Source organism: Panthera onca, chromosome C1, assembly GCF_046562875.1.
Source record: "Panthera onca isolate mPanOnc1 chromosome C1, mPanOnc1 haplotype 2, whole genome shotgun sequence".
Lineage (NCBI taxonomy): Eukaryota > Metazoa > Chordata > Mammalia > Carnivora > Felidae > Panthera > Panthera onca.
This window is the reverse complement of record NC_138346.1, coordinates 6,637,404-6,643,985: the sequence shown is the minus strand read 5'-3', so window position 1 is coordinate 6,643,985 and position 6,582 is coordinate 6,637,404. Positions and strand designations below refer to the sequence as shown.

Below are 6,582 nucleotides of genomic sequence, written 5' to 3'. Positions count from 1 at the left end.
ACTCTGAAGGCGGGACAGGGCCACCGGGCTCCCAATGTTACAGGAAGAGCCCATTCCGTCACCCTGCATAGGGTGACTTGGCTGTGCTGAAGGGGGGGGGGCGGGGGGGTGCCACAGGCTCCCATGGGGCTTCTCTGCTCTTCCCTGGGCCACCCGTGGTTGTCCCCGCCATTCCCAGGGACGGGTCAACGACCCCCTTTACACCGGACCTCGGGGCTGTGCCAGGGCCGCTATAATAAATACCACAGGCTGGATGATTTTTCCTCATAGTCCTGGAGGCTGACTTTTCAAGATCAAGTTATCAGGTTTGGCTTCTTCCGAGGCCTCTCCTCTTGGCTTGCAGATGGCTGTCCTCTCCTTGTGTCCTCACGCGGTCTTCCCTCTGTGTGTGTCAGCCTCCCAATCTCATCTCCCTATAAGGACACCAGTCATATGGGGTCAGAGCCCACCCCAAAGACCTCATCTTAACTTGACCTCTGTCAGAAAGACCCTATTTCCAAATACAGTCACATTCTGAGGGATGGGGGTTCGGGAACCCACACTGGGCCCAGAACAGGGGCTGCGTCTAGCCTTCCGGGGGCAGAAGACATATGGCAGGTGCAGCTTCTAGGCCTGGGGTGTGGAACTGCCCTCTTCACTCTCAGAAGGCACCGGCTTTCCCTGGACCTCCCAGCGACCGCATCCCTGGAGACCCTCCTCCTTGCAGACCGACCCCTCCAGTCTGTGCCATGTTGACCTTCAGCGTAGGCCTGACTCTTGCTGTCACTGTTAAGGACCTACAGGGGGCCGCCCGTCCAATCAAATCTGAGCCCCCAGGCTTGTACTCAAAGCCCATCATGGTGTTACTCCTGGGTGCCATGACATCGCAGTGTGGATTCTCCCCAACACTGCCCTTCCGCCTCAGCCCCCGCCCCAGCCTCCATATCCTTTGGTCCTTCTCTCAAAGTATATTTTATTTTTATTTTTTATGGGAAAAAATGTTTTTTAATGGTTTATTTATTTTTGACAGAGAGAGAGAGAGAGAGAGAGAGAGACAGAGCATGAGTGGGGGAGGGGAAGAGAGAGAGGGAGACACAGAATCTGAAACAGGCTCCAGGCTCTGAGCTGTCAGCACAGAGCCCGACGCAGGGCTCGAACCCACCGACCGCGAGATCATGACCTGAGCCGAAGTCAGACGCTCAACCGACTGAGCCACTGAGGTGCCCCTCAAAGTATATTTTAAACCCAAGATGAAACTGTTTGCCCCTGTTTTGCAACCTATGCCAATCACTTGGCAACATGGATTTTGAGTCTTTCCCTGTAGATACGCTCCAATCAAGACGCTCATGGGCTCTATAATGTTTCACCTGCTGAACGGGCCATGCTCCACCCCGTTTGCCCACATCACGCCCTTCCCCTCTGCTACCAGCTTCTTCTCTGCCAGCCTGTGACGGTTTCCGCATCACCTTCCGCCATACCTATCTGCACTTTGGACTTCAGTCTCTATAATTTTCTAGCTTTCTAGTCCTTTCCGATTCGTTTTCTGAGTTTCACACTAGATTGTAGATTCTGCGTTCTGGTTCCTTTATGTCTGAAAATACCTAGAAGAATGCTGTGTAGACTGCAGGCTCAGGAAACAGAGGACGGGATCCAGGGGCTCTGTCTGTATGCATAGGTGTGTGGGGGTCCGGGAAGGGGATCGTAGGAGGGTGGGAGTTTTAGTCCTGGGATCCACATCAAGGGTGATTTTGCGAGTTCTCTGATTCTCTCTCTGTCTCTTGCTAGACCTCTTCTCATGCGGGTCCTCATTCAAATGCAGTATGGGTCATACCCAGTTTTCCACAGTCCCCACTCTTCCCTATTGCCTTGCCCTTGGTGTCTCCATTCATTTTCATGACCTGCCTGACCCTCAGAGTATTAGTTTGTGGTCCTATGTTGAGTTGTTTTGTTTCTCTTTGTCATAGGGGTTTTCTCCCTCTGAATCAAATATGCTCTTTATAGCAGCTACTGCTTTTGGTGATGGCATCTTATCCCTCTTAGATCGTGCTCGGATCCCTCTGCCTTGATGGAATTGCCCCTGACATTCCTTATGTTCAATCTCCAACACTTCTGCATTTGTTTGTACTATGTAATCAACTTTAAAATTATACTATCCTCTCACTTCTTGCCTGTAACACATACTTCGTATATAAATACGTCATAGCAAGAACAGGCAAGGCGCCTGGCTGGCTCGGTAGGGAGAGTGTGTGACTCTTGACCTCAGGGTTGTGAGTTCGAGCCCCACATTGGGTGCGGAGATTACTTAAAAATAAAATCTCAGGGGCGCCTGGGTGGCTCAGTGGGTTGAGTGTCCAAATCTTGATTTTTGGCTCAGGTCACGATCTCACAGTTCATGGGATCGAGCTCTGAGTCGGGCTCCGCTCTGAAGGGATTCTCTCTCCTTGTCTCTCTCTGCCCCTCCCCTGCTCACGTGGCACGGGCTCACTCTCTCAAAATAAGTAAATAAACATTTAAAAGAATCTTAAAAAAAAGAAGAAAGGAAGAACAGCCAACACTCCAGGAGCATTACCGATGACAAAACTATTGAAATGATGTTTGTGGTGCATCATTTCAATAAGACGGCTGATGGCCACCCCCTGACGACGATTACTTTTCAGCCTTGCTGGTGGAGTGACTACCAAGGCCAAGTGTTAAGAAGGCGTAGGTGTTACTACAAGTGAATGAAGCTAGCCTTGCTGAGACAGCCTGCTACCCCTCGACACCCCAGCTAGCCCAGCGCTGAGTTGGTGTAGACAAAGTGAACAGAAACTGCAAAAAAAAAAAAAAAAAAAAAAAAAGTTTATTAAATGTCCTTTATGATTTTCTTCTAATCAATTAAAAGCTTTTCACCTATTCATTGATCTTGTCGTCACCTTCCATAATGAGCATTTCCGATTTCATTTGTGGTTTTTAAGATGTGCCATAAATTGTAGAAATTAAATGCTCGTGTGACTTAACACTGACATTGGAAGCCAAGAGAGAGAATGTTTGTGTTTCCTCTGTTAGCACTTAAAGTACCGTGTTCTCTAGTTATGCTCTGGCCACTCAGATGCGATCACTACATTGCTACGGTCGTGGCTTTTCCAGTCTTCTCTTAGCTGCTTAAATTTTTTTGTTCCTCTCGTTCCAAGAGCCTCGGGGAGGAGGGCGGGGCTGAGAAAGCTCAGATTATAAAAGCCTCCTTCCTCTGCAAGAAAGGGGAGGCCAGCAGGATCTTTCCAGCGCAAGCAAATCCTGCCAGACAAAAATCCTACCTCAGCTGGTATGTTACCAACCTTTGCTTTTTTTTGTCTCTCCGTAAATGTCGCGATTGTTGTGACTCGTAGAATTGGCACGAATAGAGTGTGTTTGGGAAGGGCATCGTTTAGATTTTCTGGGAAGATGTGAAATCTGTGAAGATTTGGAAGGAACAGAAGACAAGACGGGAAATTTCTCAGGGAGCTGTGGGGATAAGCGTGATGGTGGTCCACGGATAAATACGGTACTCGTTTGGATGTATTTAGAAGTGTAGCCGTCTGCAGCAGGTTTCTGAATGATTTAAAATATAATTACAGCGTTCCCCCCCCCCCCCATTGACAGAGTCAGAAATTTCCTCAAATGAGCTTTATTAAGAAATGCACTGGCATCTTAACTGTGCAGCTGACGGTCTAAAGCGATCCTATGTTCTCCAAACATGGGATGATCGGGGACGTCACCAAACAGTTTCTCCTTAAATCAAGACGATGAGGGAGCCTAAATTAGCATCAAGAAAGAACGTGTCCAAAGCGTCAACAGTCTTTGATGGAGGGAGAAAAGGATATTTGGCTGATTTTTACACACTGTGCTCCCTTACCTTTTGTCAGCTTCCGGAACACGCTCATGGCTTGTGTTCTTTAGAAGCAAAAGTGAAACACTGAGGGGTTGGATGAATAATTAAAGATTTCATTTCTATTCGGTTTTGAGCCCTTGACTGCCGGCGCTGACTTTCTCGGAGTTAAGATTCTTCAGCAGAATACAGACCCCCTCATGGTAGGGGGTTTTGGCTCCTCGGTGTCTCGAGATTGTAAAGCACTTTCTTTCAGGGTTGTGACTTTTGATTTATGGTTCTTTAAAATTTGGAACAAAGTTGGTATCACGCTGTATTCATCTTCTTTGTCTTGCCTAACAATTGATGTTATTCCTGGTACCCGTGAAGATGACAGGGCTCCAGGCATAGAGGGACCCCTGGTCTTTCCCCCTTATTCTAGGGGGCTCTCAGCAACTAGCACCTTCAAATTCATTTGCTGCCAGGACTCACCTCTCTCCTCTCTCCTCTCTGGGGCCGGAGACCCTGGGATCAATGATTTTAGGAGCTCCCCTGGGTTTTCACCATCCCCCCAGTTTTTACCCATCGATGCAAACTTCAAAAATGTGACTGACAAAACTATGGGCCCCTCGGGAATGCGGGATAATTCCCATGACGACACCGATCTCAGTCCTCCAGGGTGAAGCAGACGGGGGAGGCGAGGCGCACGTTAACCCCTGTGGGGTCACTGTAACTCTTGGGTAAACCTCCAGGGCTGGGGCGAGAACGGGAAGGGAGAAGATGTCTCCGCATGGTGTCATTTCTGTTTGAAGCTTCTGCAAGTATCACTCACCGTTATGAATAATTGATTCATTGAGGGAATGAAGGCAGTGGAGATGGTCGGGCTTCGGCACCGGCCCTTTGGAACATTCTTTCGGAGCACGAACGAGACGGTCCCTCTCATTTCGGGTGACATAAGGAAAACTTGCTCTCTGGTCTCCTTTACCACACAGAGACTTAGGTAACACATCCTGCTCGAAGAGCACCTCTCTCCCTGGTGGCAAGAGGCAGGGAAACCATAATTTTAAACACATGCCCAATGCTTTTCTTGCACCCGGACGATCGCGTAGCAGATTGAGTTTTGGTTTTGGTTTTGGTTTTGCAACGGGCTTGGGCTCGCAGGATGCAGGAGTATTCTGTTAGGAATGGGTGATTTCTAGATGATTCGGAATGAGCCGTGAAGGCCAGTACTGAAGAGAGCATTAGGCCAACCTCCTCCCCCTCGAGGTTTCTACTCCTCGATTCAAATTTTAACGGTGTATGAATGGAGTGTAAATGACAGTCTGTCTCTTCCCCAAGAGGTGGTAATGTGGCATCCATAACGTTCTGTGCCTTGGTTTCCTCATCCGTTTAAGTGGGGGAATAAGAATCATCTAACTCACAGGAGGACTGAGGGTTAAGAGCTCAGCATAGCGCCTGGCACATAACAGACCTTGCATGAGACGCGTCCACTGTTTTCTCCTGGCACGAGGGGGCCGTTCACGGCTGATGGGGACGCGTCTCGTGTGTTTGCAGGACAAACTGCGTTGTCCATAAATTCAAGTTATGACCCACAGAAGAACACCGAGCCCAAATTGACACGATATGGTCTCTGAAGCACCCCAGTTACATGCTTGTGTTTTATAAAGATCCCGGGGCGCCTGGGGGGCTCAGTCGGTTGAGCGTCCGATTTCAGCTCAGGTCATGATCTCGCAGTTTGTGAGTTCGAGCCCCGCGTCGGGCCCTGTGCTGACAGCTCGGAGCCTGGAGCCCGTTTCGGATTCTGTGTCTCCCTCTCTCTCTGCACCCCCCCCCCCCCCGCTTGTACTCTCTCTCTCTCTCTCTCTCAAAAGTAAATAAACATTAAAAATAAATAAATAAAAAGATCCAATGATAAGTTCTGAAGAGCTGAGATTGAAGCCAGAGACGAGAGGGTCATGGAGACTATTCACAGTGTCCTGGGTGAGGTCGCTGATGCTGTAAATGGGGTCGCCTGACCAGGGGCCCCAGCGGCACCTGGGAACTTGTTAAAGACGCAGAGCCTGTGGGCCACCTCGGAGCTGACGAGCAGTTTCGGGGGCCCCGCAAGCTGAGTTTTCATGAGGCCCCCAGCCATTCAGTCTGTGCAGAGAACACGTGTTTCTGTGCGTGGGCAACTGGAGACACCGTGGGTCTTTGGCCGGGGACTGCTGTGGGGCCTGACGTGTGCGGGCGTCTATGCCTTCGCGATCCCACTGTGAAACTGTGAAACCGCCAATGGCATTTCAGAGTCCATTTGGGTCTTGATTCTTTACTGAGGCAACGTCCGTCCGCAATCTTTGAGTGTCAGGGCCATCGATAAAAATAATCGAGAGATTGCTAAGACTCTGAAAGCTGAGATCACGCACAGTCAAACGGGTAAGTCCTCCATCTGGCCAGCCTCTCAGGTGCCTGTACCCTGGGGCCCATCGCTCCGGGAACCGCTTTCCCTGAGCAACTTCCACGAGCGTTCAAGGCCTTAGAGGCAACAGGCCCCCAGGCTGGTGCGTTGGGGGCGCCGGGTTCCGTCTGGGGTGGCTCCCCCTGTGCGGCCCAGTGTTCCTTTTACACGGGAGTCATTTCCCTTTCAAATCATTATTTGGAAATAATGGCGGATTCACAGGGAGTTGGAAAAATAGTGCCGAGGGGTCCCAAGTAGCCTTCGCCCCTTTTCCCCGATGGGGGGGTGGGGGCGGGGCGCTATGCTCTAGCATCCAATCCAGGAAACGGACATCGGTATCACC

General features: G+C 50.1%; 1 protein-coding gene across 1 annotated transcript in view; it reads left to right on the top strand.

Moving 5' to 3' along the window:
- Positions 1-3,217: 3,217 nt before the first annotated feature.
- Positions 3,218-6,582, top strand: part of TRPM8 (transient receptor potential cation channel subfamily M member 8) — a 98,023-nt gene continuing 94,658 nt past the window's right edge. Inside the window, exon 1 of the mRNA XM_078450757.2 lies at positions 3,218-3,280. The gene's annotated coding sequence lies outside the window, so the exon portion shown is untranslated. The remainder of the gene's footprint in view (positions 3,281-6,582) is intronic.